Here is a 21,772-nt window from a genome sequence, read left to right on the forward strand (position 1 = left end):
GAAGATCTAAGAAGCTACAGGAAGAGCATTGTGGACATGACAGAGATGATGGTCTTTTCCAAGGTCTGAGAAAAAGGTCACCAGAAATCCTGGGTATTGGAAACGATGAAATAATTGTTCTTCCAAGCAAAAAATGAGCATCAGAAAGCATTAAAGGCCTGAAGGATACTGAGTATGGTTTTGGCATATGGAAGATTAACTGTATAACATAAGACTTAATGGCCTTTGCAATTTACTTGTCCTGAACAGTTCATGGTTCAAGGTTATATTAAGCTGAAACTTTTATAATTAAAAATAGCTGTCAACTTGTGATATCTTCACAGTGACAATGGGGAGGGAAAAACGAAGGCTCACAGCATCTAGTCTTTGGAGGAAAAATCATCTACGAATCCCCAACCCCTGGGTAATTCATCTGAAAACGGTAAATGGACAAAGTAGGAAGCTCGCAGTTCTTTTGTCTGAAAAGTGCTGTGAACGTTATAATTTCTCCTACATGGGTGAAGTTTCAGTGCTTCAGTGCTTAAAGCAGTAACAAGAGGTCATCTACTTCAACCTAAGGAATGAACACTAGCATACTTCCATAAGAGAGGCATTCACTACCTCACAACTACAGAACAGCTTGGAATATTATAAAGTTCTTCCTTACTCTGACTTGAAATCTTTCACCCTGTAACTTTCTACCTACTCCGTTCTCTGAGGCCCCATGGGACAGCCTTTCACAGAAGACAACAACCACAGTCTCCTAAGCTTTCTCTTTCATGCAACAGCTATTTACTGAGGAAGCTAACATTCATGCTCCTTTTAAAAGTATTTCATAAGGCATGTCTTTCTGACACGTATCTTCATTATCTTCCTCCACATTTTTATGTCCAAGTTCTTTTTAAATACTGCCTCTACATTTTCTGTAATAGTAAAAAGTTAGGCAATCTAAATATTAATCTATAGGAGAATGGTTAAGTAAACTAACACAGGTATAGAATGGAATGATAAGCAATCGCTTAAAAAGGAGAAGACACATCTTAAAAACCACTATTTGTTTTTAAAAACATATATACATATGAATGTATACATGCATGTTTTGGTACATACATGGATAAAAGTTTGGAAGTAAATTTACCAAACTATTACCAGTGATTATTAGGGTAGAGAGGGAGAATGAAGGCACAGAGGACAGACAAGAAGACATTTTTACTCTATTATCTCTTTAGTGCAAGTATGTACTACTTTTGTGTTAAAAACATCAATATGTAAATATGTGCTGACACTGGAATTTTTTTTTTTTTTTGAGACAGAGTTTCGCTATTGTTACCCAGGTTGGAGTGCAATGGCATGATCTCAGCTCACTACAACCTTCACCTCCTGGGTTCAAGCAATTCTCCTGCCTCAGCCTCCCGAGTAGCTGGGACTACAGGTGTGTGCCACCATGCCCAGCTAATTTTTGTATTTTTAATAGAGATGGGGTTTCACCATGTTGACCAGGATGGTCTCGATCTCTTGACCTCGTGATCCACCCACCTCGGCCTCCCAAAGTGCTAGGATTATAGGTGTGAGCCACCATGCCAGGCCTGGAATATTTCTTTATTGCTGAGTGATAAAAGCAGACATTAACCCTTTCCCTCCACCAGGAATACAAATTTCAAAGACAGGCACCATGTTCTGGGTACTCTTATATCCTAAGGCTTAGCAAAGTAGGTGCTCAAAAATATTGTTGCATGGATGGATGTATGAATGAATGAATGGCACCTATATGTTTGTTATATTAGAAATTATGACACTGGTTCCAGAGTTTCAAGATACTTCCCAGATGTCAAACTTGCTAGATACCATTCTGATCAGAGGCAGGAGGTAGTAGAAAGGATACAAGATAAGGAGTAATAATTTAGTCTTGACTATAATATTACTGAAGGAGCCTTTGTAGAGTCATGTTTAACTCCTTTATCTAATTTCAAAACTTCATTTTTACAGTAACTTTCCTACATGAGCTTGAACACCTCCAATGATAAAGAGCTTACTTCCTTATTTGATGCTAAAATATAATTCCCTGCAATGAAAACATCCTGGTCTTAATTTAATCTGTGGACACTGCCCAACCTGAACAAGCCTGCTCCCTTCCCTTTTTCACTCAAAGTTTTACAACCTTTGGAGTTTAATACCCTTAGTCCCACAAATGGTTTATATATCATTTCCTTATCACACTGGCTGGCCATCTGCCTTTCCTCTGGACATATTCTTGCTTGGAAAGGCCATATGAAAATATCATGCTCAGAATCTACTCTGGCTTGATGAATATAGAACACCATATACAAAAATCAACTCAAAATGGATTAAAGACTTAAATGAAAAACCCAAAAGTATGAAAACCCTAGGAGAAAACCTAGGCAATACCATTCAGGATATAGGCACAGGCAGAGATTTCATGATGAAGATACCAAACACAATAGTAACAAAAGCTAAAATTGACAAACGGAATCTAATTAAACTAAAGAGCTTCTGCACAGCAAAAGAAACTATCATCAGAGTAAACAGACAACCTACAGAATGGGAGAACATTTTAGCAATCTATTCATCTGACAAAGGGCTAATATCCAGAATCTACAAGGAACTTAATCAAATTTACAAGAAAAAAAAACCCTATTAAAAAGTGGGCAAAGGATATGAACAGACATTTCTCACACATTCATGCAGCCAACAAACATGAAAAAAAGCGCAACATCACTGATCATCAGAGAAATGCAAATCAAAACCACAATGAGATACCATTTCATGCTAGTCAGAATGGTGATTATTAAAAAAAAAAAGTCAAGAAACAACAGATGCTGGTGAGGCTGCAGAAAAACAGGAATGCTTTTATAATGTGGGTGGGAATGTAAGTTAGTCTAACAGTTATGGAAGACTGTGGCGATTCCTCAAAGACCCAGAACCAGAAATACCATTCAACCCAGCAATCCCGTTACTGGGTGTGTACTCAAAGGAATATAAATCATTCTGTTATAAAGACACATGTACGTGTATATTCATTGCAGCACTATTCACAATAGCAAAGACACAGAATCAAACTAAATGCCCATCAGTGATAGACTGGATAAAGAAAATGTGATACATATACACCATGGAATACTATTCAGCCATAAAAAAAGAACAAGATCAAGTCCTTTGCAGGGACATGGATGAAGCTGGGGGCCATTATCCTTAGCAAACTAACATGGGAACAGAAAACCAAATACCTCATGTTCTGAGCTAAATGATAAGAACACACAGACACATAGAGGGGAACAACAGACACTGGGGCCTACCTACCAGAGGGCAGAGGGTGACAGGAGGGAGATGATCAGGAAAAATAACTAATGAATACTAGGCTTAATACCTGGGTGATACAATAATTTGTACAGCAAACCTCCAGGACACACGTTTACCTATGTAACAAACCTGCACATTCTATATACGTACCCCCGAACTTTAAAAAAAAAAAAAAAGAAATCATTCCGGGCCAGGTGGAGTGGCTCATGTCTGTAATTCCAGCACTTGGGAGGCCAAGGTGGAAGGTTTGCTCAAGGCCAGGAAGCCTGGGCAACAGAGCAAGACCCTGTCTCTCTAAAGGAAAAAAAAAAAAAAAGAAGAAACGGTTTTGTATCATGACTGTGGAGGTGGTTACAGAGATTACACAAATCTATATTCATAGAAGAGTACACCCTTCCCCACCAAAGCAATAAATTTTTCTGTATGCTAATTGTACAATGAAGTTAAAAACAAAAGCACCCAAAATTATCTATCCAAAAACATTATAATGGTTTGGTCATTAGGTAATCAACTATTTCACAAGAGGTAAGTAAAAATACAAAGATTACTCAGCAAAACACACACACACACACACACACACACACACACACACACACACCCCTACCTTGCTCTAGAAAACCAAAAGAAACCTTTAGTTTAAACTAGTGGAAAAAGTTTGGATGAGATATTAAGGCTATTTTTCCATTCATTAAAAAAATACAACAGAATCCATTTCCTCTAGAGGGCAGAAGACCCCTTCACAGAGTATAACTTCTTATTAGCACTTCACTGAGGCCTCTCCCTCTGTAGTACTCGACAATTTGTAACAAGGTTAAGTAAGGCTATCGCACACTCTCCCTAAATCCCAGGAACAGTTTCTTGAAGCGTTAAACCTCCAGCGTCCACGCCTCTAATTCTGAAGCAGAACTGCTCTCCTTTCTAGCAAGGTACATTAATCTCTTCAACATATTTGCAAGAAGACGACTGACAGGTGAGGGGGCTCTCTTCTGTTTAGGGACAGGGGCATCCATTCACAGATCAAAGTTCTCTCTAGAGTTTCCCTTGGATTTAGAACCAAACACTATTTCTGTCCTATATGGGTCTTATAACTCACAGCATACTTGGTCAGGGTAGTTCACATTGTCAGACATGCACTCATGCTGCTCCTCTGCTTAGGAGACCCTTTGCCACTTCACCAGCCTGGCAAACATCTATCAAGTCTCTCAGGATGACTTCTTAGTGAGGCCTAACCTGACAGCCCAGGTAGAAATGAGCACTCTACCCTCTGCACAACTTCTGTAATCTACAGTATTGCTATCAGTGTGCCCTGAACAGTTCATTACCCTTAATTACGTGAGGATCTATTTCCCTCTACTAGACTTGTATGTATCACAGGGCAGGGAGAGAGTCTTATTTTTTTCTGTGTCCCTAATACATAGCTCAATACCACGCACAGAGCAATCGCTAGTTGAACGTCAGTTGATTGAAAGAACAGTGCATGGGCAGACATCATTTTATTGCACTTCGCTTTATTGCATTTTTTATAAATTGAAGATTTGTGACAACCCTGCATCGAGGAAGTCTTATCAGCAGCATTTTTCCAAAAGCATGTGCTCTCATTTTGTGTCTCTGTGTCATATTTTGGTGAATCTTGTAATATTTCAAACTTTTTCATTATTATTATATCTGTTATGGTGATCTGTGATCAGTGATCTTTGATGTAATTGTTTGGGGGTGCCACAAACCACACCCAAATAAGATGGTGAATTTAATGAAAAAATGTTGTCTGTGTTCTGACTGCTCCACTGACCAGCCATTCCCCTATCTATCCTTCTCTCTACTTGGGCCTCTCCATTAACTGAAACCCAACAATATTGAAATTAGGCCAATTAATAACTCTACAATGGCCTCTACTTGTTCAAGTGAAAGGCAAAGCCATATGTCTTTCACTTTAAATCAAAAGCTAGAAATGATTAAGGTTAATGAGTAAGGCATGTCAAAAACAAAGATAAGCCGAAAGGTAGGCCTCTTTCTCCAAAGAGTGAAGCTGTGACTCAAAGGAAAGGTTTTTGAAGGAAATTAAAAGTGCTACTCCAGTGAACACATAAATGATAAGAAAGAAAAACAGCCTTATTGCTAACATGGACAAAATTTTAGTAGTCTGGACAGAAAGTCAAACCAATCACAACATTCCCTTAAGCCAAGGCCTAATACAGAGCAAGGCCCTAACTCTCTTCAATTCTTGTTTGTTTGTTTTGTTTTGTTTTTGAGACGGAGTTTCACTCGTTACCCAGGCTGGAGTGCAATGGCACGATCTCGGCTTACCGCAACCTCCGCCTCCTGGGTTCAAGCAATTCTCCTGCCTCAGCCTCCCGAGTAGCTGGGACTACAGACGTGCGCCACCATGCCCAGCTAATTTTTGTATGTTCAGTAGAGACGGGGTTTCACCATGTTGACCAGGATGGTCTCGATCTCTTGACCTCGTGATCCACCCGCCTCGGCCTCCCAAAGTGCTGAGATTATAAGCGTGAGCCACCGCGCCCAGCCCAACTCTCTTCAATTCTATGAAGACTGAGAGAGGTAAGGAAGCTGCACAAGAAAGGTTTGAAGCTAGCAGAGATTGGCTCATGAGGTTGAAGGAAATAAGCTATCTCCATTATTTAAAAGTACAAGCTGAAGCAGCAAATGCTGATGTAGAAGCTGCAGCAAGTTATCCAGATCAAAGATGAAGGTGGCTACACTGAACAATTGATGTTCAGTGTAGATGAAGTGGCCTTATATTGGAAGAAGACGCCATCTAGGGGCTTTCGTAGCTAGAGAGAAGTCAATGCCTGGCTTCAAAAAATAGGCTGACTCTCTTGATAGGAGCTAATGCAGCTGGTGACTTTAAGTTGATGCCAATGCTCACTGACCACTCAGAAAATCCTAGGATCCTTAAAAATTATGTTAAATCTACTCTACCTGTGCTCTATAAATAGAACAACAAAGCCTGGATGACATGACAGCACGTGGGTTTACAGAATGGTTTACTGAATATTTTGAGGCTACTGCCCAGAAACAAAGGTAACTTTCAAAATACTGTTCATCGACAATGCAGCTGGTCACCCAAGAGCTCTATGACGGAGATGTACAGGTAGATGAATGTTGTTTTCACGTCTGCTAACACAACATCCATTCTGCAGCCCATGAATCATGAAGTAATTTTTAAGAAATAAATTTCATAAGGCTACAGCTGGCATAGATGGTGATTCCTCTGATGGATCTAGGCAAAGTAAATTGAAAACCTTCTGGAAAGGATTCACTATTTTAGATGCCATTAAGAACACTTCTGATTCACAGGAGTTCAAAATACCAGTTTGGAAGAAGTTGATTCTAACCCTCACAAATGACTTTGAGGTAGAAGTAACTGTAGAAATGGGGAAAACAGCTAGGAACTAGAATTAGAAGTGCAGCCTAAAGATGTGGCTGAATTGCTGCAATTCCATGACAATTGTTTTTTTCAAGACGGGTTCTCCCTCTGTCACCCTGGCTGGATTGCAGTGGTATATGATCATAGCTCACTATAGCCTCCATTTCCTGTGCTCAAGCAATCCTCCTGCCTCAGTCTGCCAAGTAGCTGGGACTACAGGCATGCGCCAACACACCCAGCTAGTTTTTTTTTTTTTTGAGATGGAGTTTTGCTCGTTACCTAGGCTGGAGGGCAACGGTACAATCTCAGCTCACCACAACCTCCACCTCCCAGGTTCAAGTGATTCTACTGCCTCAGCCTCCCAAGTAGCTAGTATTACAGGCATGTGCCACCATGTGCAGCTAATTTTGTATTTTTAGTAGAGATGGGGTTTCTCCATGTTGGTCAGGCTGGTCTCGAACTCCCGACCTCAGGTGATCCACCCGCCTCAGCCTCCCAAACTGCTGGGATTACAGGTGTGAGCCACGATGCCCGACATTTTTTAAAATTTTCAGTAGAGATGATATCTCACTATGTTGCCCAGGCTGGTCCCCAAGTCCTGAGCTCAAGCAATCCTCCTGCCTTGGCCTCCCAAAGTGCTGGGATTACAGGTGTGAGCCACCCACAAAACTTTAATGAATGAGGAGTTGCTTCTTAGGATGAGCAAAAAAAGAGGTTTCTTTGTAGATGGAATCTACTCCTGGTAAACACTATTAAAATGACAACAAAAGATTTAGAATAATACATTAGCTTAGTTGATAAAGCAGCAGGGTTTGAGAAGACTGAAACCAGTTTTGAAAGAACTTCTACTGTGAATAAAATGCTATTAAAGAGCATCGCATGCTACAGAGAAATTTTTCATGAAAGGAGTCAATTGATACAACCAGCCTCATTGCCATATTTTAAGAAACTGCCATAGCCATTCCCCAACCTTCAGCAATCACCACCTGATCAGTTAGCAGCCACCAACACTGCAGCAAGATCCCATAGCAGCAAAATGATTCACTGAAGGCTCAGATGGTTGTTTGCATATTTTAGCAATGAAATATATATATATTTTTTACAATGAAATATTTTTAAGTTATGTAGGGTTTTTTTTGACATAATGCTGCTGCACACATAACAGACCATAGTATAAAGACAACTTTTACATGTACTGGGAAACCAAAAAATTTGAGTTATTTGCTTTATTGTGGTGGTCTGGAACCAAACTTGCAGTATCTTTGAGGTATGCCCATAGCTTCTCTACTTGCAAATCAAAGCACACAGCTTATAAGAACTCCAGAGGACAAACTGGTGAGCCAGCCCAGAGATCTTGTGCCAATGCTCAAAGCTCAGTAATCAGCTCCCTAGGTCCCTTCACAGTTCTGAAGCCCTGGTGAAAGAAAGACCAGCTAGCATGCTTTAAGTGAAACCATATGTTCTGTGAGGGTTAAAAAAAAAATGTAGTTGCCCACTACCTTACCAAAGGCCACTGTTTCCAAAAATCTGACCCGATTCAGAATGATGGGCCCCAAACATAGACATGTGCATTATTAGTCATTCCCATTCTTATTTGACCAGAAAGTGCTTTTGTAACTTCTTCCACTTGTAACAATGTTCAGAGAAAGCTGGAGTCTTCATTCATCACTAAGACCACAAATTAGGAAGCTTCAACAACGCAAATGGGGACTATTTTACACATTACATTCACATGACTTTACTAATGCAGCCATCAGAACCAGAGGTTCTGCTTCCCTAAGGCACTGGATCAATAGTACCCCACCCCCTTACCAACAGTCTCACTTGCTCTGTAGCCCAGGCTACATTGCAGTGGCAAGACCATAATTCACTGCAGCCTTGATCTCCTGGGCTCAAGCGATCCTCCCACCTCAGTCTCTCAAGTCAACACTTTTACAAAACTAAAACTCCTCTCTCCTCAGCTCATCACAAGCCATTTATCATTCTCCAAAGTCCTCCCTTTGGTAAGACTAAAGGTTAATGAAAATAAAGAACTAATAAATTGAGTCCTAGTACTTGTCAGCATATGATATATGATGAACTTTCCATACTAAAACTATTCTATGGTAGATGGCTTTTCTCTCGTATCAGATTGGTAACCTTATGGCAAATGTTTTGGTGTATATGATTCCAAACTGCACATGGGGACAACAGCAGGGGTGCTGAGAGAAAATTAATTTCTACATATTCTAAAGGAACCTAGAATCTTAACAGTACAATGTGATGGTCAGTTTCTTAAAGCAACTGGTTCATGGTTCAAACAATTGTATGGCCGACTATATCCAGTGACAGGAAAAGATACACACTGTGGCACATCATCACCTCTCTCTCTTCCTATTCCCAGTTGAATAAAAGAGTTAAAGATGGTAGATTTTCTTGTCAGCAGCAATTAACAACTACCTCATGGCAAAGTTAGGAACAAAAACACATGAATGCATATGATAGTGTGCATGTACACATACTCCTATAATAATGACCAGGGCCAAGACTTGATGGCTACCACCTACTGGTTGCCAAATCTTTCATTTGCATCTCTCTTCTTTCCACACTCTCTTGTGCACACATTTTGGGATTAAATGCTCACAGGAAAGGTGTCTGCTTTTTTTTTCCCAAATATCTAAAACATACATTTTCTATGCAGTGGGTTATTTAATATACCATAAATAAGTACATCTGATACTTAAGTTAACTATAACTTATTAATATTATTATCCATAACTTATTAGTTCCTTTAAAAAGCAAAGCTAGGCTCTTGTAGCCATCACACCGAGGCCACACACTGAAACCTCACAGAAAAGAAAACACTTTGCTAATGGTGAGAGTGCTAACAGAGAAACAGAAAAATGAGGTTTAGACTCCCTCCACATTTTTGCCAATTGTAATCCAGGCCTCTATTTTTACCATATTAAGACAAATATTAAAATACTCTATTTTGCAGTCATACATTTGGAGGAGCAAATAAGTCACAGGAAATATATAGTAAAAGTAGTTAAAAAAAAAAAACAACCCAAAATGCAGAACCCTCAAAGAATATAGGGCCCCAAAGTGAGAGTAAATCCCACTGCTATCTCTTCTCCTCCCCCTAATCACTCTCAAAAGCAAGTGGTGAATATTCAACATCTGTTAAGCAACATTAAAATTATTTTTCCTTCTTTGTAGTTCAAAAAGGAGATCTGCAGTTTAGGTAAGAAATTCTAACTCACCTCTGTTCCCAATGCTTAGAAAATAGCAAATGCTTGATGAATGTTAGCTGCATAATAATTTTATATACAGAGATTAGAATAATAAGCCATTGATATAACCCCTGAACCCAAAAGGCAGGCAGGTTGACAACTCCAAAGTTAGTAAGGCAATGATTAGCATGCTAACAACATTCCCAACTTTACCACTTCATGGTAAAGCTCCTGAGAAAGGGCTTTTAAACATGGTCAGGGCAACTGTCTTGGCATCTATTTATCTATCAAAACACAGGAAACTAAGACTAACTTTACTACTCTTCTTTTCCTGATTATGATTTAACATCTCCGTTACCTTAAAGCCCACCCCCTCTCCATTTTCTTGCAATCTACGCAACCGTAAAAGACTTTCTGTAGAGAAAAGGCCACAAATTTTGCAGGGACCAATTCATGGCTAATTATTACTAGCAAAGGAATAGCATATTAACACTGCAATTGGTTCTAGAAGGCTCAGCTGGCCCCACTGGTTGTACAGCATTTTCAAGGCTAAATTTCCAGAGCCCCTCCCTGATTGTTGCCTACTGAACGGAGGCTGTCCCTGGAGACCTACTTAGCGTATAAATACCACCAGCCCTAGGCTCACCCAAGAATTCTTTCTTAATTTCCCTAAATTTGCTCGTCTTTGAAACTCATTTCAATTCAAGCCATGTTAAGCATGTTCTGGGTACTCTGACAGTTTTCCTATTTAATTCCTATAGCAGTCCTGTGAGATAGGTATTACTATCCTCTGTTGCATATATGAGGAAACTGAGGTTCATGTAGGTCAAGTGACTTGGCCAAGTGAGAGTCTAGCTGATGAGGTTCTTTCCCCAACACCAGGAAGCCTGTAGCAAAGCCATATATGTAGCCAAGTTTTTATGAGCCATCTGCGCAGCAGGGGACGAGTCCTTGCCATACAGACCAAGAAATCCATCCAGGGACAACAGAAGCAGCAGTAGTTTTTGTTTCTTTGTTTTAATGCTTTAAAAATCCTACAGGAATTCTGATTGGTCCCACTAACAATCCATCGAGGCTCACCAGCCGGTTGACTCCTGACCTTCCATGCTTCTCATCCTAATTAATGCAAGGTCCTTGGATCACAGTGTGAGCATCAAGACCCTGTTAGAGTTAGCAATGACCTTTACATCTATCAGGCTTTTCAAAATATGTAAAACAGCTGTGCAGTGAGAACACCCCCACCCCAGCCCTGACCAACTCTTAACCTTGAAATATGGATAGATGCATTTTTCCTAATTATGGTGTTTTCCCCAAGTTTTTAGGAAATGACTTTTTACATGGCTAAAAACCATTTGACATGTAGCTCATTTTTCAATTGCCCAAGCAAACTACTGAGGCATGCAAAAAGATGATTCTTGCAAATAGATTAATTTCCTTGGCTTAAAAAGAAACCCCAGTAGCAGGGGAACAGAAAAAAAAGAATGATGTGAAAAAATTAGTGGTGGCGGGGAGGGAGACTGTTTGGCTTCCATACTTGTGCCTCTGATATCCTTTTGTTCTCCCACTTCATTGTATTAAGGATGCTAAATCAAACATGATTGCAGTGATGTTTGTGTGTGAAAATGACAAAAGCAATGGCCCAAAATCCCAACCTCATCTTGAACCCTGAAGACTTTTATGGCTTTTCCTTCACTAGGCCCTCCCCCAGTACACATTAAAGACCACATTGTTCAAAAGGGTCATGGTAGGTTTCATACCCCATTTTAATACAACGTAAACTTCCAAGTTTTGTTAGTAATATTTGTATACCCCTGGAAAATGTCCACTAAAATAATCAATTGTTAGGTTTAAATATCAATAGATAATTACAATATATCAGAGGGGCAGAATCAATTGTATCAAGGAGGTACTGCTTGTGGTGATTAAATCAGATTTTCTTCCTGTACATCATTTTCCCCAGCAAAAGAGTACAGATTAGAGATGAGTTAAAAATATCCACATGATGTGAAGCATCTAGGTATTTTTCCTAGCCTCAAAATTGTCCAGAATATGTCAGGTATCAACTCAAGAAGCCTAGAATAAACAACACTTACTAATTTCAAGTGCAGGTCTCCCTGCCTCCCCTTATTCCATTTGTATGTCTGCAAGCCACATTATAGACCCCCATTTCATTTATGCATTTATTTCGGGAAGATTTCAAGTTGGGAGAAAACTATTTGAGGCTGTTTAGGATCCCATTTTTCTCAGCTGTTACCAGTCAGTTGTCACCACGATTTTGGGGGTTTAGTGGAAGAGAGGTGGCAATGACTCTATTACTCTTTCCAACTGCCATAAAGAATCTGCATCATAAAAGTACCTACTGAATTAATGCCTTACTCCTCTGGAAAAGGATACAGTAAAACAGGAATGTTAGAGGGTTTGGGTAAGGGGAATCTGAAAAATGAAAATCTGGCTGAAGTAACATAACAAACTTGGTAGTGTCTGTAATACCACAGTTTCATTGGCGGAATTGCTCACTTTCCCAAGCTCAGGTGTTTTTGCTTAACACCCATATAATATGCATTAAGATGTGACATGATATCACAACTTCAGTGCATTTAAAAATCAAATCTATGATTTTTTATAGAGTTCTTGACTATAAGTCTGGTTTAAATTATCTCAAAATAACACACTAGGAACATCTGTTTAGCTCAGTTGAAGTTTCGAGAGCCAATACCAGCTGTTGGGGGAGGGATTTCACACATGTGTTACTCAAATCCTAACCAAATCTTAGTTTTTTTCATTCCCTTAATGATGCCTCCAAAACCAATAGGGTAAAGCAAACATTAGAATAAAAAAGAAGAGAAAAAGGGAGGGAAGAAGAGAGAAGAGAGGAGGAGACAGAGAAGAAAAAAAGATTACTCAATGCTTTGATGCATGTGACCAAGACCAAAATGATCACCCTCTCCAATTCAATACAGTATTAGCATGAGGACAAAAGGCATTTAAAAATCAATTTGGAGTTATTTCTAGTGGGGGTTGCCTAATCTTTACAAGTTGAGGAATGAGAATATTCCCAAACGTTGAAAGGGCACTCAAGTATTTTTCTCCTTTAAGCGGCAACCTAATTTTCACAGGGAATTCATTCAGTGTCATTGTTTTGGTTTTAGGTGTCTGTCCTGCCAGGCAGGGGCCGTGCACAAGGGCTGCATCTATCTTGAAGTGTGCACAATGGCCTCTCTTGCGGCTCTCTCTCTCTGTTATTGATCCTTACAGATGCTCCAAAGCCCTTCCCCCACCTTTCTCCAAATCCCAACCCCCCATTCTGAAAGATAGCTTAAGAAATAAGACTTCCTGCCTAGCGACTGGCAGGGCTGAAAGACCAGATTGTATGACTCCACAGATCAGGCCTGCCACAGTGAAAGCTTGAATAGAGTTAACCCTCTGTGAACTAAAACAAAACATTTGTATGCCCAGCTGTGACAAAGGTTAATTTAAATGGACAAGGGCCCAATATCTAAAACCAGGCAATGCTTTTTTACAGTAGCGTTTTCACTGACCTCTTTTGTAAGCAGTTGATTTTGCCTCTTAAGCTTCCAAAACCTCCTTCAATTAGGATAATTCATTTTGCTTTACTAGAATTTTGTGTGGAAGATTCAGGTGAACAATTTTAAATTTATTTCCTTATTTTATGAAAGTTTTTGTTTTGGTACCATAAGTTATTTTCTGCTGTTGAATGGCTAAGAAAAACTGAAGTTTTAATACTTAAATACGAACTAGGGGAGAACTTTCTGGGCAAATCTTTTTTCTCTTTCAGAGCTAGCAGACTACATATCACTAAGAGACTCAAGCTGGTCGAAAGAAAATCTAAATCCTCCAGAGTCATCCCTTCTAAACTCTGTAATTACTGCTCTGGGACTCTGTCAGCTCCTAAACTCCTGTCCAATAGATCCAAAGCAAATCTTACTTCCTAAACTACTCCTCTCTGGAAAAGCAGTATATCCAGAATAGTTTAACAAACAATTTCTGCGTATATTGGGAGAGGAGAGGAGGCTGTTCAAGGTAAATAACAGGTCTTGAAATTACAACTGATATTTTCTGTGAACTTTCTTTCTGTTAACATACACTAAAAACCAATAAAATCTGGCATATAAGGTGCTGGGGGCCAACATATAAGGGAGGCAAGAAACCAAGGTTACTAAAAGGAAGAATGCTATTATCAAAGGGCGTCCCACTTCCTTGGTTTGTGCATCCCCAGACTGAGAATGAAACTGCAAAGCTGCCTATGGCAGATGTTAGCCATGCTGCAAGGAGCTGGGAAGCTTTCCCAAGACCAGCTATTTCGTAGGGTTAATGCCAGTCCTAGAAATTTATCAACTGCTACAAAAAGTAGGGAACTCTTCTCAGCAGTGCTTGCCTTTAAGAAAATCAAACTCTTTGCAAACTCTTAGCCTGTATTTTATAAACGTGGCAAATCTTTAATACTAAGATTCATCTTATATCTGTGCCTTCAGCTGTATGGGTCTTTTCCAAATAAACAAGTTATAACACTAACTAGTCACTACTAATTACATTACATATACATGCAGAAAATGTACCCACTTAAAAAACCCACTTAAAAAGAAATTAGCAATGGCTTAGTCTTACATCCCAAACTGTAAAGTATAGAAGTTCCCCCACAGAGGATGAGGTTGCCTTATCAATGGCCTCATGACCCCAATTCTATCTATAATTAACAGTAGTAAATAAGGCTTTCGCGGATATCGAACTGGATTAAGAAATTTAAAATATAAACAACTGTTAAGAGGTAAACAGACCAATTTTTTAATGTAAATTTTAACTAACTACTGGAACGCAAAATTCAGTTTAAAATTTTTTTTGCAAATCACTGTAAGATTTAAATCCGCACCCCTTTTCTTCTGCTTTTCATCAACCACAACAATGAAATTCACTGCAGTTCTAATTCTTTTCTCCATTCCAAAACATTTACAGCCAGTTGCTGCATATATGAAAACTTTATAGCTGAATTCTGTTAAGATACAAAAAAACAGTTGCCTGTGGACTGCCTTCCTTCTCCCTCAAGGCTATTTGCTTTAAACCTTCAAAGAAAATTTCTAACCCTTAAATTTGGGCCCCAGACTTAAACAGTCAGTTCCCTTACCTTCCCATGTCTCCATTTCATTCTTCTTGTAGTCTGCTGAAAAGTTCTATTGCACCCATGAAGAAACAGAGATTACAGGACAAGTCCAGCTTGATGACTACCCTTCCGACACTTGGTCAATTTCTCTAAGCCGGGACTACGACAGTCATCCTCACAGGTCAGTTTACAAGCTGGTCATGTGATTACAAAGTTCAGGCTCTAAGGTCACAACGTGTATGGAGTTCGTTTATTACCAAAGGTTATCTAAGTGGAACTGATAGACTTATTTTCTTTAGTTAACAATACTGCCTAGCACATCTTTCTGAAAACTATTATGGGAACCATTTCATGGGAAATTCTCCTCCAATCTTCTTTAAGCTAAGATCCTAAAATTAAAAGGCAGCATTTTAAAATAATTTATTTAAAAGGGTTCTCGGATGCTGGGTTTTTTTTTTTTTTCCTTTTTTTTTTCCAAGAGCTATTTTATGCTATAGTCTTCTGTACTGGATTAGAAATTTAGAGCCAAAACCTTTGGCCTAAGGAAAAGACAAAACAGAAGCTCAATGTTAGGCATATAGGGTTTTTCTGGGGGGTTATGGGGGGCATGCAGAAGTGGGATTCCCTGTTTTCTGTCATTATAATAAACAATGACAATGCAAATTCCTCTAAGAAAATTAATACATGGAGCTAAGAGTTGTTTGCAGGGCTGACTTTAGTCCTTCATTTCCATGCTCTGGTTATCTGTACTAGCTTCAAAGAATGCTCTGGTTATACACAACTAGTTTGGAGAAAGGAAACTAGGTCTGGAAAATCCTTTTGGAAAGCAAAAGTTACTAATTTCACTCCCCGCTGCCCCTACTCTTAGTCAAAAGTTTACACCTTCAAAATAAGCTTCTTGCTTCATTCCCCTAAAACGCAAAAGATCTTAAACAATCATTATGCTACAGCTTCCCTGATTCGTGAACCACACCAGCAGCAGGCAGCAGACTGTATAACACCTGGTGTGCACATACACACTCACACCTCACCACAGCACTGCAAAGGCAAGCAAATTGGAGCCACGTGACGTCAAACATTCAGCTAAACATTCAAGTATCAAGATACAATAAAAGGGCAAGTTCCACTAAGAAGGTGGAATGGCCCAAAGAGAAACTAATTCCTCAGGATAAATGCTTTTTAACTGTGTAAAATGCTTCATTCTATGAAATCTCCCCTCCTAATTTAGCTTTAGGAATAACTTAAAGGCTGTGCACACTTTATAGCAGTATTCCAGAAAAAGGAGACCCTTCTTGGAATAGGGCTGGAATCTGTCACTTAGCAGCCATATAATTGAATGGCAAATATTGCTATTACCATTACTAGAGGGCTTTTCTAACCAATAGAGAACATTAGGGTCATCTTACAAAGTAGGGCCTAAAGAGAAAGTGACCAGTGATTTAGAGGAAGAGAAAGGCTATAATTTGTCTAAAAATAAATATTCTGCCACTGCCATGACACACTTTACCCCATCATAAATACACTGACCAGCTTTCCTACCCCCACCCCAACTCTATAAGAGATTTATCTTTTCTTCTCAGTCCCTGTGGATTTAATGGAACTGTTAAGTAATTTTAGTAAAGTCACTACAAATAGAACAAGGGTGGAAAAAAATGGAAGGGGAGGGTCCACTAGCAAAAAGCTACTCAACTGGAAACACTTATTTAAAGGGCAGCTCTCTGTTTCCCTGAAGGATATGGATTTATTAGAACTAAATACCTGCACACAACAGAGGTGCAGTAAGCCTCTGTGCTTTACGGCACAAACCTTCAGAGGAAAAGACTAAATAAGGAGCTATTAGTCTAATTTCTATCAAGACTGAAGCAGACGCGTTTTCAAGGTGGGTCCAACTAACAATCCTTGATGTACTCATAAGCCTGAGAACAAATCTATAACATAGCTTAAGATGACAAGCAAGTTTCATCTTTGGATACAGAGCCACATTTCTCCAGCATTTTCAGTCCCAAAGGAGGAGGAGAGAAGATGAACACACACCACACTGCCCATGTGAATGTAAAAGATGAACTCTAAATCTTATTTTTGTTTTGTGGGTTTTTTTTTTTTTTTTTTGGGACAGGGCCCCACTCTGTTCACAGAGGCTGGAGTGCAGTGGCGCAATCATGGCTCACTGCAGCCTCTACCTGGGCCCAAACGATCCTCCCGCATGAGCCTCCCACGTAGCTGGGACCAGAGGTACGCATCACCACACCTGGCTAATTTGTAAAAAATTTTTGTAGAGACAGGAGTCTATGTTGCCCAGGTTGGTCTTGAACTCCTGTGCTCAAGTGATCCATCTGTTTTGGCCTCCCAAAGTGCTGGGATTACAGGCATGAGCAACTACACCTGGACTAAACACTAATTTTTAACTACGGCTACAAGTAAGATTGTTTAGCTGGCCATACACACGAGTAGTCCCAGCTATTCAGGAGGCTGAGGCAGGAGGCTGAGGCAGAAAGATGGCTTGAAGCCAGGAGTTCGAGGCTGCAGTGTGCAAGGACTGTGCCCCTGAATAGTCACTGCGCTCCAGCTTGGGCAATAGAATGACCTCGTCTCTATTAAATGAAAACAGAAAAGAGAGAGAAGAAGAATCATTTAAGATAACAGAACTACTGGAATCTATAAGTGGGAAGGAGAGAGAAAACAGGAAATCAACACTTTCTACTTGCTAATACTAGCTTTGAAACGTAGAAAAAAAGTAGGTGAACAAAATTCTACATCCAAACATATGCAGCATTTGCATACTGCAAACCTAATGGAGTCCAAATTATTATTTTGAATTCAGTTATTTATATAACGTCCCTTGCAAAAATGAAACAAAACCAAAAAGGAGGAACAGGGTAAAATTTTAAAAACGACAATCTTCCGATCTACTAGGGAAGGGAAAGAGAGGAAAAAATAAGATGATTTATTTTTTCTCCTTAGCATCCTCCTTGGTCTCCTCCTTCACCTAAAGAGCTTCTAACTTTTCCGCCACTTTTGCGGTATGATCGTTATTTGCCCCATCCTGTCTTTTCTCTCTCTTCGATCTCTTTCCTGCATTCTTCAAACTTTGTTTTGAATGTCTGTGCATTCTCAGCATTCAGGACGTGGGTGGCCAGCAGCTCTGGCTTGGGGCGCCCGCCATCGCTGAAGTCAGGGTGGGCGTTCCAGACCCAGGCACGGTAGCTAATATTAGTTTTGAAATGTTTAAAAAAAGTAGATGAACAATATTGTACATTTTGTTCATCAACTTTGAACTCCAGCTCCACCATCGGCGTGATGTAGGGTTGGCACAGATCGTCAAGGTCTTGTACCTCTGCATGAGCAAGCGGATGGTTCTTTCTCCTTCCGCTTCACGAGCGTGATATCGCCAGTGCCTCGCTACTTCCATTTTGGAAAACCGTTCTCTGCAGCAAATCGAAACCGTTTTGCCGCCATTTTAGAAAGTTCCTCTTCATCTTCCTCCAGCATTTAAAATTTCTTGCTCAGGAAGAGAAACTACTGGCTCAAAGTGAGGGTCATGGTTAGACTCGTCTGCATTCTCTTAAGTATCGTGGTCTTCCTGAGCATCCTTGGCGGCTGCAGTGGGGGCGGGGAGCACGGTGGCGGCAGCGACGGCGGCGGTGGCTCGGCTGGGTCAGTAGTCGCTGCCTCCACCGCCTCTCGGCGGCTATTCAGAGGCTACTCCTAGCTCCTTCCCTCCGCGTCTGGCCATGGAGTCCAAATTATGAATGGCAGAACCTTAGTTAACCACCAAGAGACTGTTTCCACTTTCATTTTAAAGACGCACAAACTGAAGCTTAAAGAAAGGAAGAGGCAGCGGTCATCAGACCATTAGAGAAGAAAATCAAATAGTCCTCTATTTCTCCCACTAAACCACGTATATTTAGGATAGGAAATGGCGAAGCCTCTTTTGAGATGTTCGTAGCAGCATTTCTCCTGTTTATTCAAACAGAAGCTCTCAAAGTTTACTGCAGATTTTGAGGCTAAAGGGGTAATTTAAGTTTAGTCCTTCAGTGTAAAACACAAGACAGCAAATCTAGTGGCCACACGATCACTAGAATAATTTTGCATTATTTGGTTTTAAGAGGCTTTCAATGAATGATGCAAAGTGAAAGCCGGGTGACCATGGCGGGGGGGTGGGGTGGGGAGAGGACGACAACTTGTATCCATTTTAGAAAATCAGAAACACACAGAAAATGTTTTAAATTCCTTTTTAAACTTACAGAGGTTAAAACAAAAAACAAGAGACCAAGATCTCTGGTTCTCATCTGTCAGATCCTTGATATAGACAAGGTAAGAAAAGTGTTAGGTAAACAGAGATGAAGAAGTAATTCATTAGAGCAGACTGAGGTGTCACGGAGAGGGCATTACATTTGCGCTGAACCTGGATATTCCACAAGCAGACAAGTAGGAAAGGTTTTTCAAGACCTGAAGGAAAAAGGAGAAGGAATAAGGAAGATCTCAAAGGATTTTGTAATGCCAATGCTATGTAAAAGGCTAACATGACTGGCTGTGGGGGAAAAAAGGCTAGAGAGTGCACTTTAAGAAAAAAGACTAAAGAGTGCTTACGTAGGCTTGGCAAGGTGGTTCACACCTGTAATCTCAGTACTTTGGGAGGCAGGGGTCTGTGGATCGCTTGAGCCCAGGAGTTCGAGACCAGCCTAGGAAACACAGGGAGAACCCTGTGTCTACAAAAAATTTAAGAATTAGCCAGGTACGGTGGTACACACCTGCAGTCCCGGCTATCCCATCTGAAGTGGTGGAAGGGTTGCTTGAGCCTGGGTGGTTGCAGTGAACTGTGATCCACTGCACTCCAACCTGGGCGACAGAGCAAAACCCCGTCTCGAAAAAAAGAACAGCCTTATGTAAACAACCAAATGTAATACATGTACTTTTAGATCCTGATTTGAACCAAACAACTGTAAAAAAGACATTTTTGGGACAATCCAGGAAATTTAAATATGTGTAAGACATTTAATTAGGTAAGTTTCCTACCTGCAAACAGAGGAACCTGGAAAAGGTGAGCTTTTCCTCCATTTAAAATTTCACAATTCCTCAGTCAAATCCATGAATTTTTAAAGTATCCCAATCAAGAACAGATTATAATATGAATAAATAAGTTCTTTTTGAATAAAAAGAAAACAAAGGAATCAGGTACAGAGCATACAAATAAAAATGCAGTCAACTGTTGTGTCTTCTCAGAGGTCTAAACAAGTTGGGACTTATTCATCCCATATGGCATCCCTGACTGTTTACCTTCCTCTCAATTAAGACCCAGATCAGCCCAGAGATTAATGCAAAGAAATACACTATCTCTGAACACAGAAACAGCTCAAAGTGCTGTTAAGCAACATGCGCAGCTGAAGTAAGAAAAGATCAAAGTCGTAAAAAGCAAGTCTCAAACTTGGGGGCAGAGTAAACTGACAGGCTTTCTCCTTTGGTGCTCCTAAAAAGGTGGACCACTTGAAGGTTACTTGTTTCCACGCAGATTCTGGCTTCAGCCCTGACTTCTCTGGTTGTTTCATTTGTCCATCCAACCATCTACCTGACTTAGAGACAAAGTCAGATGACACAGGAAAAGACTTCTATGCAAAGGGAACTCAGTTCTATGTGAGAACTCTGGGAAAAGGCCTGCAAGATAAAATGCCCCCAGTGAATGTGGCATGATCTCACTGAGTCCCATCAATGGCTCCCAAGAACCTATGATATAAAGGCCCACACTCCTAAGGCCCTCCCTCTGTAACCCAGCTCCTCCTGACCTCTCCAGCTTCATTTCCCACCACTTCTCATAAGTACCCATTACTCCAGCCATGCTAACCCACTTACTTACAGTGCAAATATTACACTAAGCTATTACACTTATTCCATTTGCCTAGAATAAGTCTTCTATTTCCTTATAGTTTCCACTCCCACTTACTAATCTTATTGGACTCAATTTAAAAATCACCTCCTCTGTAAAATATTTTAAGACTCCATTTTCCCAGCCTTAAAATCAGGCAAAGTCAAATCACACCCTCCTTCCATGCTGCCTAGAGCCCTAGAACATACAATGACAGTACTTATCAATCATGTAGTATTTTTACTTTGCAATTTTATCCTTCCTTATTAATCTCATGTACTCCAAAGAGTCAAGCCCAGGGTTCCGTCTTTGGTTTAGTATATAAAAGGCTTTCATAATACGTTAAAGAAAATAGATGGCTCTGCAAGAGGTATGTGTGTTGTGTGGGTGGGGTACAGTTCTTTTGCTGAACTTCTTAATAGTGAGTGCATTCATATACTTCTTCACTTTCACATGTTCTCTTTTATCTTACCTCACAAAAGGTTTTTTCCCCTAGAAAAGCTCTACTTCAGAGTCTCCCATGTGTCAGGCCCCATGTTTTATATATATATATTTTCTGATTTATAAGGTTATCTGAGACTAAATCTTCCAACAATGAAGGGCTGGTACTGGTAGTCAAAGGTTCCTGATCAATATGTCATTTGCTGGGTTCCTGCATTAGTGTAGAACATGTTGCTGACAACCTTTTGATTAACATATATAACACATGTGTCTGTCACTGGATTCCAAAATATGAGAGAAAGGACTGTGCCCCATATTTTTGCCAACCACTCTATCTCCAGCACTTGAATATTTGTTAACTGAAGGAAGAAAGGAAAGGAGTTGCTTCAGAGAGCAGCAACATAGGAAAGGGGGAAAAATCCTTCAGGAATACAAATAGACTGCCTTAGGCCAGCCAT

At 40.0% G+C, this 21,772-nt stretch overlaps 1 long non-coding RNA gene and 1 pseudogene across 1 annotated transcript; both read right to left on the minus strand.

The window, feature by feature from the left end:
- Positions 1 to 5,828: 5,828 nt before the first annotated feature.
- On the minus strand, positions 5,829 to 6,422 carry LOC116532422. Its single transcript, XR_004260860.1, has 3 exons — positions 6,023 to 6,422; positions 5,947 to 5,949; positions 5,829 to 5,865 (listed from the first exon to the last, which is right to left on the minus strand). It is a non-coding gene; the product is annotated as an uncharacterized LOC116532422 (long non-coding RNA).
- Positions 6,423 to 17,957: 11,535 nt separating this feature from the next.
- LOC116532423 lies at positions 17,958 to 19,682 on the minus strand (annotated as a pseudogene).
- Positions 19,683 to 21,772: the final 2,090 nt, after the last annotated feature.

This window comes from Sapajus apella, unplaced genomic scaffold, assembly GCF_009761245.1.
Source record: "Sapajus apella isolate SASKATOON/1434 unplaced genomic scaffold, GSC_monkey_1.0 scaffold76, whole genome shotgun sequence".
In the NCBI taxonomy this organism is placed as follows: domain Eukaryota; kingdom Metazoa; phylum Chordata; class Mammalia; order Primates; family Cebidae; genus Sapajus; species Sapajus apella.